Genomic DNA, 15,090 nt, shown 5'->3' on the forward strand with positions numbered 1-15,090 from the left:
AAGAAATCCATTTAAATAATATGATCTCGGGGGCAATAAATCATATTTCTGATATCTTTTACTTATCTTGCCTTTTGATATTTCCTTAATTTCCTATTTGCTGTTTTTATTATCGATTTTATCATATGCATCCTGATCATCGATTCCCGGAAAAATATGAAAAGTAGCATAAAAAAGGTAAAAAAAAAGGGAAAAGAATGGGAAGTCATTCGAAACAGAACTACCACGTGACATTAACATTACATAATACATAAAAAGGATGACAGAAATCAAAAACATATTGGACAGTATGTACAACAGACAACATCGACCACTATTAACTTCACCATTATCCGTCTCCTCCGATAATAAAATAAACGAACAAACAAAGACAAAAAACAATATACATGGTCTAGATAACAAAATCTGGGTACTATCAACTTTGAAATTTCTTTTATTGGTATCATGTGATGAATTAAAATGCTTTGCAACTGGCATGAGTTATAACATACATCTAAAATTTTACGTTATAATAAATGAAGAATTTATTAGAAACTAAGGTTCCAACCTCAATAGGCAAAATAGACATAAGACGGTTTTGTCCATTCTTTTTTAGTCACTTTTATCATACAGAGAACTCGTGAAGTATTTATTAATCACTGGCTTTCAAATTTTAGTATAGTATCATATTTTATGATGTTTAATCTCAGAAAAGAATTAAAAAAAACGCTTGAGCTGCACCATCAGTAGTCATCAGTGTCTAATATGTCTCGTGGTATTGTGTTCCCTGATTGTTCAGGCGAAAAAGCTGGATTTGTAATGTTCTCCTGTCGAACCAAGTCTGATCCAACGTTTCGGATGAGATTGTGTTGTGTGTCTTGATGCTTGCATGGTATAGTGAGGTATCGGTATTGCTATATTTTTGTGAAAAGCTTTGTGAAATAAAAGTTATTTTGAAATTGTTCGCCATTGTTGGTAATTTCAAGTTTTCTAACAGTGTTATGGTACCTGTATATCTAGATATAAAGATAAGAAGATGTGGTATGATTGCCAATGCGATAACTCTCCACCAGAGATCAAATGACATAGGAGTTAACAACTACAGGTCACCGTACGGCCTTCAACAATGAGCAAAACCCATACTGCATAGTCAGCTATAAAAGGCCCCAAAATGACAATTGTTAAACAATTCAAACGAGAGAACTAGCGTCCTGATTTATGTACAAAACAATGAACGAAAAACAAATAAAATATACAGCAACAAACGACAACCACAGAATTACAGGCTCCTGACTTGGGACAGGCACATATAGAATTTGGCGGAGTTAAACTAGTTTATTGACGCCAAACCCTCCCCTAAACTGGAATAGTGGTGTAACAGTACAACATAAGATTCAGAGTCAGATTCAATATTTTATTATAGTCTCACCACATACAAACATAAAATGAGATTCACAGAAATAAACATAAAACATTAAAACATTTGCATTGTATGCACCAATCTTAAAAAGATTTATGAGAGACTTTTAAGACACAATATATACATATAAACATCTTTTTAAACATTTACATTTAAAATTTACAGTATACATTAATAAGAACAAACTGTAAAAATCAGTTGAAAAGGGCTTAACTCATCAGATCGATACAAAGGAGAAAGACATTATTAACAAAAACACAGACTGGACGTGGCATTATACATCCCAATAACAAAAAAGACACGTACTAAGTACAGATCTGAGAGTACTAGCAGTTACTGACAGCTAGTTCAAAGCCAATAACAACTAATAAAAAAAGCATGCATCTAAGACTAAAATATCAATCAGTACACATCTAACATCTAATGTATTTAGTGTGAAGACGTCATAAAGAGTCAGAGAAAAACATACTAGCAAGTAAACTGGTCTTTCCTATTCAAAAGAAGGTGCGTATATGAAATGAAAAACATAAAAATGTTTGTTTGTTATATATATATATACAAATATCAATATCAGGAGTGATAACTCTAATAGTAAAATGTTTATATAGGAATGTAAAAGGAATTTTTATTGTTTATTTTACAAGTTCGGTGACATCATTTTATTTTTGTTTTCTATATAATAAAACATATCTTCCCATATCTTATTTAAAAAAGATTTCTTTCTATTCGCATTTTTTTAATGATATATGCAGTTGAGCAATTTTACACATTGTTGCTTGAAACATAGCGCGCTGACCCATACTATTTATTATTTAAAAAAAAAAAAAATGGTAAAAAATATATTTTGCCAAAGTATAAAAAACTCTATATGAGGAAATACTTAGTGACGATCAACCTGATATATACCGGCTAAAAGTAGTATCTTTGACATTCATTGTGCTTAAATGCATTTGGAGTTATCAATTTGAAATTTTTCGCATTAAAATACAAGTCCTAACTACTTGTACCTGTGTACCATCTACAATGTCTATGGCGATCGTCTTTTAAAATTTACTGACCTTAAAATATTTTGGCCGATTTAAGATTTCATTGACTATTTTGAGATTCAAGGATAAACGAAAATATCAGAGGCGGTAGTAGATTACCGAAGTTTAAAACTAGTTAATCCATTAAGTAAATACAAATCAAGGTAAACAATCTTAAGCAATATGCATGCATTAAACAAAAAGTATTTATATAATTTTCATGTGCTATCGAAAATTTCAAAATTGCCTCCTAGACAAAAACGACACGATCGTTGATGAACATACCAAACGATAATGAATATTTTCGAGTATACAGAAGATTGCTATGTTTTTCAATGTCTTTAAATATTTCCGTAAAATACAAATATGTTTATTCCAAATATTGCTGTTGGAGTCAATTTTGATAAACTAATAGCAACCTCAACAAGTTTTTGCAATAGTACTTTACATGTAAAAGACGATCGAAACACAAATATTTGATTATTCAAATCCCAAAGATAATAGATTGATTGATTGTTGGTTGCTTAATGTCCAGTGGCAAATATTTCATGCATGTTCAGGACGACAAAGATTATAAAAGACAAATCTTTACATTCAATTTTTTGTTTTTGTTATAAATGTCGTTTCCATGTATTCTTTTTTATATCAATAATCACAATTTACCAAATATCTATCTCAACTTGAGTTTAAGTAATTCTGGGGCCTGTTTATCGAAGCTGTCCTAGAATTTGTACTTAGACCTCTCTTGGGAATTAGTTAGGATAAAGTTAGGACCGATTTACGACATGTCTCAGCATGCACGTCGAAGCTATTTTAGGAATATCTTAGCTAGGATGTCCTAACCGCTGTCCTAAGTGTTAAAGAATCAAAGTACTGAAGTACTGAACATCGGATGACCGCAAGTTCTTGTGGATGGTCAAAAACACTTGTCACAGAAAAAAAATCACATCTCTATACCTGAAACTGAGGTTAATGTACAGAGATTCTTTTTTTCTTTGACAATTTCGTGCGTGGATGATGAATAAATGACAGGAAATTCAACCTCACCGTAATAACTATTATATTGTAGTGATACAAATCAGTATACACTGGTTTGTTGAGATATATTATTTACATGTACGTTGGTTTTCCCGTTTGAATGGTTTTACACTAGTAATTTTTGGGGCCCTTTATAGCTTACTATTCGGTGTGAGCCAAGGCTCCGTGTTGAAGACCGTACTGTGACCTATAATGGTTTACTTTTATAAATTTTGATTTAGATGGAGAGTTGTCTCATTGGCACTTATACCACATCTTCTTATATCTATATATAATTTTCATCCATTTGTATATCATTCTATTCTACTATTCTAATAATAGTGCAGTGCAAGTGCATGGTGGACACTCTTCTGAAAAAATTCGATTTTTCTAAAAGATTGGATATGAGTAAGCATTCATATTTTCCCGCAAAAAAAACAATCTTCCATGCAGAGTTACCGGTCCTTGCCGGGATTGTCGCAAAACGTTCTTGAGATATTCTTCCGCATGCTCCAACACAATTTTTCGGTACGTGTGCATAGATATTATCAATGTTTTTTTACTTTTATATATATATATATATATATCTAACGACAAAATATTTTCATATTATTAATTTATGTTCTAAACAAAAATATTTTTATCAGTATTCATTGAAGAGATGTATTTATAACAAACGATAAGGAATGTTATTTTGCACTCGTTAATATCCGCGTATTTATCATGTTTATAGATCGGTTAAAAACCCAAAACGAATGTTACGCAATGGAAATCTAGGCGAAAGCAATACATCGAAATGCCCTCACGGTCATCGCGATGTAAAAATAGGAATTTATTGATTTTGAATGTTTAAGAATGCATTGAATTCATCAGTAGTAAATAATTACAAAATTAGAAATTAAAAATATTATTAGTATTATCATAAAGAAAATAAATAATGTTTATCTAAATAATGGTACATTGAAACTTAATGAAACAAAAACAAAAACACAAAAAATGTAACAACGTTTTATATAATAATTGAAAAAAATTGTTTGTAAACAGCAGCCACGTGACAGTGAACACTAATAAAAGACAATCGGAAACAATCATTATATATTTTTGAGTGAGTTTAATTCGAAGTGTCACGGTTTTATATTTTACAGAGTTCAAAGGCAAATCTCGTGCATCTTTCAAAAACATAAGGAATACATAAATTATTTCATTACGGATCATATGCGATTGTGTAATGGCAGGGACGGATCCAGCCATTTTCAAAAAGGGGGGGGGGGGTATCTTGTAAACGGTCGATATTAACGAGTGCAAAATAACATTCCTTATCGTTTGTTATAAATATATCTCTTCAATGAATACTGATAAAAATATTTTTGTTTAGAACATACATTAATAATATGAAAATGTTTTGTCGTTAGATATATATATATATATATATAAAAGTAAAACACCATTGATAATATCTATGTAATTTGCACTAACTTTATAACTTGTGTCCAAAAAATCATTGATAATATCTATGTAATTTGCACTAACTTTATAACATTGTCCAGTTTTATTCAAATCTAAGATTTTAGCTTTGACTTTTAATTTGATAGTCTTGTGAAGCGTCTTTGTTTAGATGTTCGAAAGCCAATAATTTCATGCGTCTTATTATTTTTATAATTTTTTTACATTTATTATGACAGAGTGTTGAATAAAGAATGAATCACATTCTACAGATGATTTATAACCGAAATATTGGTATTTAGAAACATTGATGTCAAAGCAATGAAATATTTATTCATAAGGCGTGTCTAAACATTAATGGAATCAGTATTAAAGTGCAAGGTATACACGAAAAGTTATTGAAATAAATGAATACAAAAAGAAAATAATTTTAACTTGGTGAAACGATCGTTCTGGATAATTACCAGTATTTTTTTTTTATTACTGACGAACATTGACTTTCTTCGTTTGAATCTAACCGGACATAACTAATTTATGGACATAATCGATAGAAGTACATACTGTCATGCACTCAAAAATGTACTTTAATGGATAATTTTATAAAATATCTACGAAGTATTGTCAGTATGTCTGCGTGTACAAGTCTAAAAGAAAAAAGAAATAATAAATGTACAGAACAAACTTTTCTATTGGATGTTGTGTTTTTTACAATTACATAATTACACTAATGCGAAATTGTCTTATATTAGAAGTAGAATTATCACACAGATGCGCTATATAGATATAAGAAGATGTGGTATGAGTGCCAATGAGACAACTCTCCATCCAAGTAACAATTTATAAAAGTAAACCATTATAGGTCAAGGTACGGCCTTCAACACGGAGCATTGGCTCACATCGAACAGCAAGCTATAAAGGGCCCCAAAAAATTACTAGTGTAAAACCATTCAAACGGGAAAACCAACGGTCCAATCTATATAAAAACGAGAAACGAGAAACACGTATGAACTACATAAACAGACGACAACTACTGTACATCAGATTCCTATTTACCTGCTTTTTTTCATGTAAATTTAATTTTTTGCGTTTCCTCTTTGTCTACTTATTGTAGTACTGTAGTGTCTATCCGATTTTTGTTTATCTTGTTATAGTTCGATTTCTATATCGGGAAAACGGAGATATCAAAGTATCTTTTGATAAAACAAATCAAATCGAGTGTTTTGTTTATGAAAATAACACCATTTTTTAATTTGATTTTTATCTTGATTTAAAAGGTTTTTTCACTCAGTATATTGAATATATTATTTTTCATATTTGTTATGGGAAGTTATACAATGATAAGATCAAGGATTCATCATAATCACTTAATACTTTAAATCCATTCACAGTTTTCCCATTCTTGCATCGAAGTATTAAAGAAACTCTGCACGTATATATATGTAACACTCAGAAACGTGTCCTTCCCCCCAAACGTGTCCGATTCCCCCAAACGTGTCCACATAACGTCACTGAACTGCAAAACATGTCTAGTTGTAAAAGGGCGCCAAAGCGTGTCATTTGTATAAACGCCCAAACGTGTCCATTTTTTTTTATTAAACACCCAAACGTGTCCATATCAAGCTTAATTGTTTTCTTTTACTGGAACTATCATTCGTGTCCATATTATAAATACGTAGATTATTTGGTTATTGCTTTTTCATTAACGTATAATCATTTTACTATTTCATTAAAAAATAGAAATACATTACTTAAGGTCTTTTTTAAACTGGCAGTCTAACCTGGGTAAAAGTGGGGGCGTCAGTTTCGGCTACGTTGGATCCAGGCTCAGTTAAATTGTAGATATTAAATTAGATACCTCTATGTCTCATTCTCTGTGCATTAAAACCTTTGTAGCATTTCACTCTTTCATGGTGCCATCAGTTGTATATTGGAAGGCAACGTTTTTTTTTTTAAATTTCCGCAACTTTTATTTAAAACGGCCTCTATTACATAACAGAGAATGAAGTAGTTTCTTACTGAAGTCATTAAAAAAATGGTCTTTACTCGCTCTTAATTTTTTTAGATTAAAATCCCAACTAGTGTTAATCCCGAATAACCGTAAAAATTTAGGCCCAATCCTAAATGTCCGGTATGATGATAGAACTTATCTACAGTATTTATTGTTAACATGATGTCGTTCAAATAATGCATGACATATTTGGCACTGGACGTTATGTCTCTTGTTCGTGTGTCTTTAGTGATGCTCGAAACCTACAATTTATTAAAAAAAAAACTGATAACCATGCAGTTTATAATTTGAAGAGCTTTTAAAATATCAGAACTGTTGAAAAAATGGAAGTCAATTCTGCTGATGTGCAATATTCGGATTAATATAAAAGGCATCATCGGAGTTTATTAGTAAAAAATAATTTACATAGTAAATGATTATTTCAACTGTACTAGAATTATTTGTATGTTCGCTCTAAATGAGCATGAAATACTTGCAACTGGACAAGTAATTTCAGTCAAAAGTTAGTTCATACCGGTATGTTACAGATTAAATTTGCAATTATGATAATCATTAACAACCGGTATTGAACAAACTAATGCTAATAAATGACCACTTAGTCAACTGTGTCCCCCATCGTAGAATTGCCGTAAACGTTATTGATTTCATTTAGAACATACATGTATTAGCGCTAAAAGACGTGAGACGTTCTGGCGTTTTACAGTGGACACGTTTTGGCGAATAACAATTATCGGACACGTTTGGGGGTTATGAAATTGGACACGTTTGGGGGAATCGGACACGTTTGGGGGGATGGACACGTTTGGGAGTGTTACATATATATACCAGTCTAAATTGAAAACAACATTCATATATCTTTTCCGCCAGTTTATTGTTTTCTGTTTAGTATTAAATTTGTAATTAAGATCCATTTATTACATCGGTGATCCGTTTATTTGGTAATCGCCAATGGCAGTCAGCAGGGTTTAAGAACATTTGTTGTTCGACCTGTTAGTCAAATGCGTTTTGTTAAAATATACTTTTTCACTTTTTTTTGGTCTTTTGGAAAATGTTGTTTGTGCTGTATTTAGACCCCTCTAACAAGAAATTTGTTTTGCATGCACACGTGTAAAAATTGCGGTTTTTATCCAACGCAATCATAGGTTTGAACGTTGTTTTCAATTTAGACTTGTTAATATTTTTTCGTTTGGGCTTGTATTCTATTTGCCTTCGGGTTTATATGATCCGTTCATCCTATTTTGACTCCTCAAAATTCAAGAGTCTATCCTAAATTGAGGTAAATTGTATGGCTTTCCAAATACCGTTTCGATTCCTAACATCACTGAAGAGACTTTAATTGTCGAAATCCGGATATGGTGTACAAAAACCTTTGCACCTTTTGTTTGCGGTATACCATCTTTTCCGCAAGTTTATTGTTTTCTGTTTAGTATTAAATTTGTAATTAAGATCCATTTATTACATAGGTGATCCGTTTAATTGGCAATCGCCAATGGTAGTCAGCAGTGTTTGAGAACATTTGTTGTTCGACCTGTTAGTCAAATGCGTTTTGTTAAAATATACTTTTTCACTTTTTTGGTCTTTTTGAAAATGTTGTTTGTTTGGGTGATAGTTCTCTATACTTTATTTGTTTGGCCAATCATTCCCTCTACTATATTTGTTTGGTTCATCATTCTCTATACTTATTTGTTTGGCTCATCATTCTCTATACTTTATTTGTTTGGCCAATCATTCTCTATACTTTATTTGTTTGGCTCATCATTCTCTATACTTTATTTGTTTGGTTCATCATTCTCTATACTATATTTGTTTGGTTCATCATTCCCTCTACTATATTTGTTTGGTTCATCATTCCCTCTACTATATTTGTTTGGTTCATCATTCCCTCTACTATATTTGTTTGGTTCATCATTCCCTCTACTTTATTTGTTTAGTTCATCATTCCCTCTACTATATTTTTTTGGTTCATCATTCCCTCTACTATATTTGTTTGGCTCATCATTCCCTATACTATATTTGTTTGGCTCATCATTCCCTCTACTATATTTGTTTGGCTCATCATTCTTTATACTATATTCTTTTGGTTCATCATTCCCTCTACTTTATTTGTTTGGATCATCATTCCCTCTACTATATTTGTTTGGTTCGTCATTCCCTCTACTATATTTGTTTGGCTCATTATTATTTATACTATATTTGTTTGGTTCATCATTCTCTATACTATATTTGTTTGGTTCATCATTTTCTCTACTATATTTGTTTGGTTCATCATTCCCTCCACTTAATTTGTTTGGTTCATCATTCCCTCTACTATATTTGTTTGGTTCATCATTCCCTCTACTATATTTGTTTGGTTCATCATTCTCTATACTTTATTTGTATTGTTCATCGTTCCCTCTACTATATTTGTTTGGTTCATCATTCCCTCTACTATATTTGTTTGGGTCATCATTCCCTCTACTATATTTGTTTGGTTCATCATTCTCTATACTTTATTTGTTTTGTTCATCGTTCCCTCTACTATATTTGTTTGGTTCATCATTCCCTCTACTATATTTGTTTGGGTCATCATTCCCTCTACTATATTTGTTTTGTTCATCATTCCCTCTACTATATTTGTTTGGTTCATCATTCTCTATACTTTATTTGTTTTGTTCATCCTTCCCTCTACCATATTTGTTTGGTTCATCATTCTCTATACTTTTATTGTTTTGTTCATCGTTCCCTCTACTATATTTGTTTGGTTCATCATTCCCTCTACTATATTTGTTTGGTTCATCATTCCCTCTACTATATTTGTTTGGTTCATCATTCCCTCTACTATATTTGTTTGGTTCATCATTTTCTATACTTTATTTGTTTGGTTCATCATTCCCTCCACTATATTTGTTTGGTTCATCATTCCCTCTACTATATTTGTTTGGTTCATCATTTTCTATACTTTATTTGTTTGGTTCATCATTCCCTCTACTTTATTTGTTTGGTTCATCATTCCCTCTACTATATTTGTTTGGTTCATCATTCCCTCTACTATATTTGTTTGGTTCATCATTCTCTATACTTTATTTGTTTGGTTCATCATTCCCTCTACTATATTTGTTTGGTTCATCATTCCCTCTACTATATTTGTTTGGTTCATCATTCACTATACTTTATTTGTTTGGTTCATCATTCTCTATACTTTATTTGTTTGGTTCATCATTCCTTTTACTATATTTGTTTGGTTCATCATTCCCTATAGTTTAATTTGTTTTGCCCATTTTTCTCTTTGCTTTATTTGTTTAGCCAATTATTCTCTATACTTCATTTGTTTGGTTCATCATTCCTTCTACTATATTTGTTTGGTTCATCATTCCTTCTACTATATTTGTTTGGTTCATCATTCCATTTACTATATTTGTTTGGCTCAACATTCTCTATACTTTATTTGTTTGGTTCATCATTCTCTATACTTTATTTGTTTGGCTCATCATTCTCTATACTTTATTTGTTTGGCTCATTATTCTCCTAGCTTTATTTGTTTGGCCAATCATTCTCTACACTTTATTTGTTTGGCTCATTATTCTCCTAGCTTTATTTGTTTGGCCAATCATTCTCTTTACTTTATTTGTTTGGCCAATCATTCTCTATACTTTATTTGTTTGGCTCATCATTCTCTATACTTTATATGATTGGCTCATCATTCTCTATACTTTATTTGATTGGCCAATCATTCTCTATTCTTTATTTGTTTGGCCAATCATTCTCTACACTTTATTTGTTTGGCTCATTATTCTCCTAGCTTTATTTGTTTGGCTCATTATTCTCCTAGCTTTATTTGTTTGGCTCATTATTCTCCTAGCTTTATTTGTTTGGATAATCATTCTCTATACTTTATTTGATTGGCGAATCATTTTCTATAGTTTATTTGTTTGGCTCATTATTCTCCTAGCTTTATTTGTTTGGCTCATTATTCTCCTAGCTTTATTTGTTTGGCCAATCATTCTCTATACTTTATTTGATTGCCGAATCATTCTCTATACTTTATTTGTTTGGCTCATTATTCTCCTAGCTTTATTTGTTTGGCCAATCATTCTCTATACTTTATTTGATTGGCGAATCATTCTCTATACTTTATTTGTTTGGCCAATCATTTTCTATACTTTATTTGATTGGCGAATCATTCTCTACACTTTATTTGTTTGGCTCATCAGTCTCTATACTTTATTTGTTTGGCCAATCATTCTCTATACTTTATTTGTTTGGCTCGTCTTTCTCTACACTTTATTTGTTTGACTCATCATTCTCTATACTTTATTTGTTTGGTTCATCATTCTCTATACTTATCTGTTTGACTCATCATTCTCTATACTTTATTTGTTTGGCTCATCATTCTCTATACTTATTTGTTTGGCTCATCATTCTCTATACTTTATTTGTTTGGCTCATCATTCTCTATAACTATTTGTTTGACTCATCATTCTCTTTACTTATTTGTTTGGCTCATCATTCTCTATACTTTGTTTGTTTGGCTCATCATTCTCTACACTTTATTCGTTCGGCCCATCATTATCTATACTTATTTGTTTGACTCATCATTCTCTATACTTTATTTGTTTGGCTCATCATTCTCTATACTTTATTTGTTTGGCTTATCATTCTCTACACTTTATTTGTTTGGCTCATTATTCTCTATACTTTATTTGTTTGGCCAATCATTCTCTATACTTTATTTGTTTGACTTATCATTCTCTATATAGATATAAGAAGATGTGGTATGAGTGCCAATGAGACAACTCTCCATCCAAGTCAAAGTTTATAAAAGTAAACCATAATAGGTCACAGTACGGTCTTCAACACGGAGCCTTGGCTCACACCGAACAGTAAGCTATAAAGGGCCCCAAAAAAATTACTAGTGTAAAACCATTCAAACGGGAAAACCAACGGCCTAATCTATATAAAAACGAGAAACGAGAAACACTTATGAACCACATCAACAAACGACAACTACTGAACATCAGATTCCTGACTTAGGACAGGTGCAAACAAATGCAGCGGGTTTAAACGTTTTAATGGTACCAAACCTTCACCCTTTTTCTGAAACAATAGTGTAGCATCACAACATAGAAAGACACACTATAAAATAGCAACTGAAATAGCTTAACTCAATCAAAGGACATATTAACACCATTGAACATACACTGAACAAATAAATTTGACCTATGACACAATGTAAATCCAAAATAAATAAACTAAGGGTAGAATAATAAAAGTCTATACTTTATTTGTTTGGCTCATTAATCTCCAAGCTTTATTTGTTTGACTAATCATTCTCTATTCTTTATTTGTTTGGCTCATCATTCTGTACACTTTATTTGTTTGGCCTATCATTCTCTACACTTTATTTGTTTGGCTCATTATTCTCTACACTTTATTCGTTTGGCCCATCATTATCTATAATTATTTGTTTGACTCATCATTCTCTATACTTTATTTGTTTGGCTCATCATTCTCTATACTTTATTTGTTTGGCCTATCATTCTCTACACTTTATTTGTTTGGCTCATTATTCTCTATTCTTTATTTGTTTGGCTCATCATTCTCTATACTTTATTTGTTTGGCCAATCATTCTCTATACTTTATTTGTTTGACTAAGCATTCTCTATATTTTATTTGTTTGGCTCATTTTTCTCCAAGCTTTATTTGTTTAACTCATCATTCTCTATACTTTATTTTTTTGGCTCATCATTCTGTACACTTTATTTGTTTGGCTCATCATTCTCTATACTTTATTTGTTTGGCCAATCATTTTCTATACTTTATTTGATTGGCGAATCATTCTCTATACTTTATTTGTTTGGCCAATCATTCTCTTAACTTTATTTGATTGGCGAATCATTCTCTATACTTTATTTGTTTGGCCCATTATTCTCCTAGCTTTATTTGTTTGGCTCATTATTCTCTATACTTTATTTGTTTGGCTCATCATTCTCTATACTTAATTTGTTTGGCTCATCATTCTCTACACTTCATTTGTTTGGCTCATCATTCTCTATACTTTATTTGTTTGGCTCATTATTCTCCGAGCTTTATTTGTTTGGCCAATCATTCTCTATACTTTATTTGTTTGGCCAATCATCCTCTATACTTTATTTGTTTGGCTTATCATTCTCTATACTTTATTTGATTGGCCAATCATTCTCTATTCTTTATTTGATTGGCGAATCATTCTCTATACTTTATTTGTTTGGGTCATTATTCTCCTAGCTTTATTTGTTTGGCTCATTATTCTCTATACTTTATTTGTTTGGGTGATAATTCTCTCTGCTTTATTCGTTTGACTCATCATTCTCTATACTTTATTTGTTTGGCTCATCATTCTCTATACTTTATTTGTTTGGCCAATCATTCTCTATACTTTATTTGTTTGGCTCATCATTCTTTAACTTTATTTGTTTGGCCAATCATTCTCTATACTTGATTTGTATACTTTATTTGTTTGGCCAATCATTCTCTATACTTTATTTGTCTGGCCAATCATTCTCTATACTTTATTTGTTTGGCTCATTATTCTCCTAGCTTTATTTGTATGGCTCATTATTCTTCTAACTTTATACATCAGCCTGACATTTTTCGATCTGCGTTAATTGTTTGTCTTATTATTGTATATCTATTTTTTGTTTGGTTTATTATTCTCTATTTTTCATTTGTTTAGCCAATTATTCCACTGCTTTAATTGTTTGTCCATCATTCTCTATACTTTATTTGTTTGTCCATTATTCTCTACTCTTAATTTGTTTGTCCATTATTTTATACTCTTAATTTGTTTGTCCATTATTCTCTACTCTTAATTTGTTTGTCCATTATTCTCTACTCTTAATTTGTTTGTCCATTATTCTCTATACTTTATTTGTTTGTCCATCATTCTCTATACTTTATTTGTTTTTCCATCATTTTCTATACTTTATTTGTTTGTCCATCATTCTCTTTACTTTATTTGTTTGTCGGTCATTCTCTATACTTTATTTGTTTGTCCATTATTCTCTACTCTTAATTTGTTTGTCCTTTATTTTATACTCTTAATTTGTTTAGCCAATTATTCTCTACTCTTAATTTGTTTGTCCATTATTCTCTACTCTAAATTTGTTTGTCCATTATTCTCTACTCTTAATTTGTTTGTCCATTATTCTCTATACTTTATTTGTTTGTCCATTATTCTCTATACTTTATTTTTTTGTCCATTATTCTCTATTTTTCATTTGTTTAGCCAATTATTCTTCTGCTTTATTTGTTTGTCCATTATTCTCTATTTTTTATTTGTTTAGCCAATTGTTCCTCTGCTTTATTTGTTTGTCCATTATTCTCTATTTTTCATTTGTTTAGCCAATTGTTCCTCTGCTTTATTTGTTTGTCCATTATTCTCTATTTTTCATTTGTTTTGCCAATTATTCCTCTGCTTTATTTGTTTGTCCATTATTCTCTACTCTTAATTTGTTTGTCCATTATTCTCTACTCTTAATTTGTTTGTCCATTATTCTCTATACTTTATTTGTTTGTCCATCATTCTCTATACTTTATTTGTTTTTCCATCATTTTCTATACTTTATTTGTTTGTCCATCATTCTCTTTACTTAATTTTTTGTCGGTCATTCTCTATACTTTATTTGTTTGTCCATTATTCTCTACTCTTAATTTGTTTGTCCTTTATTTTATACTCTTAATTTGTTTAGCCAATTATTCTCTACTCTTAATTTGTTTGTCCATTATTCTCTACTCTAAATTTGTTTGTCCATTATTCTCTACTCTTAATTTGTTTGTCCATTATTCTCTATACTTTATTTGTTTGTCCATTATTCTCTATACTTTATTTTTTTGTCCATTATTCTCTATTTTTCATTTGTTTAGCCAATTATTCCTCTGCTTTATTTGTTTGTCCATTATTCTCTATTTTTTATTTGTTTAGCCAATTGTTCCTCTGCTTTATTTGTTTGTCCATTATTCTCTATTTTTCATTTGTTTAGCCAATTGTTCCTCTGCTTTATTTGTTTGTCTATTATTCTCTATTTTTCATTTGTTTTGCCAATTATTCCTCTGCTTTATTTGTTTGTCCATTATTCTCTACTCTTAATATGTTTGTCCATTATTCTCTACTCTTAATTTGTTTGTCCATTATTCTCTATACTTTATTTGTTTGTCCATCATTCTCTATACTTTATTTGTT

This window comes from Mytilus californianus, unplaced genomic scaffold, assembly GCF_021869535.1.
Source record: "Mytilus californianus isolate M0D057914Y unplaced genomic scaffold, xbMytCali1.0.p SCAF_42, whole genome shotgun sequence".
Classification (NCBI taxonomy): domain Eukaryota; kingdom Metazoa; phylum Mollusca; class Bivalvia; order Mytilida; family Mytilidae; genus Mytilus; species Mytilus californianus.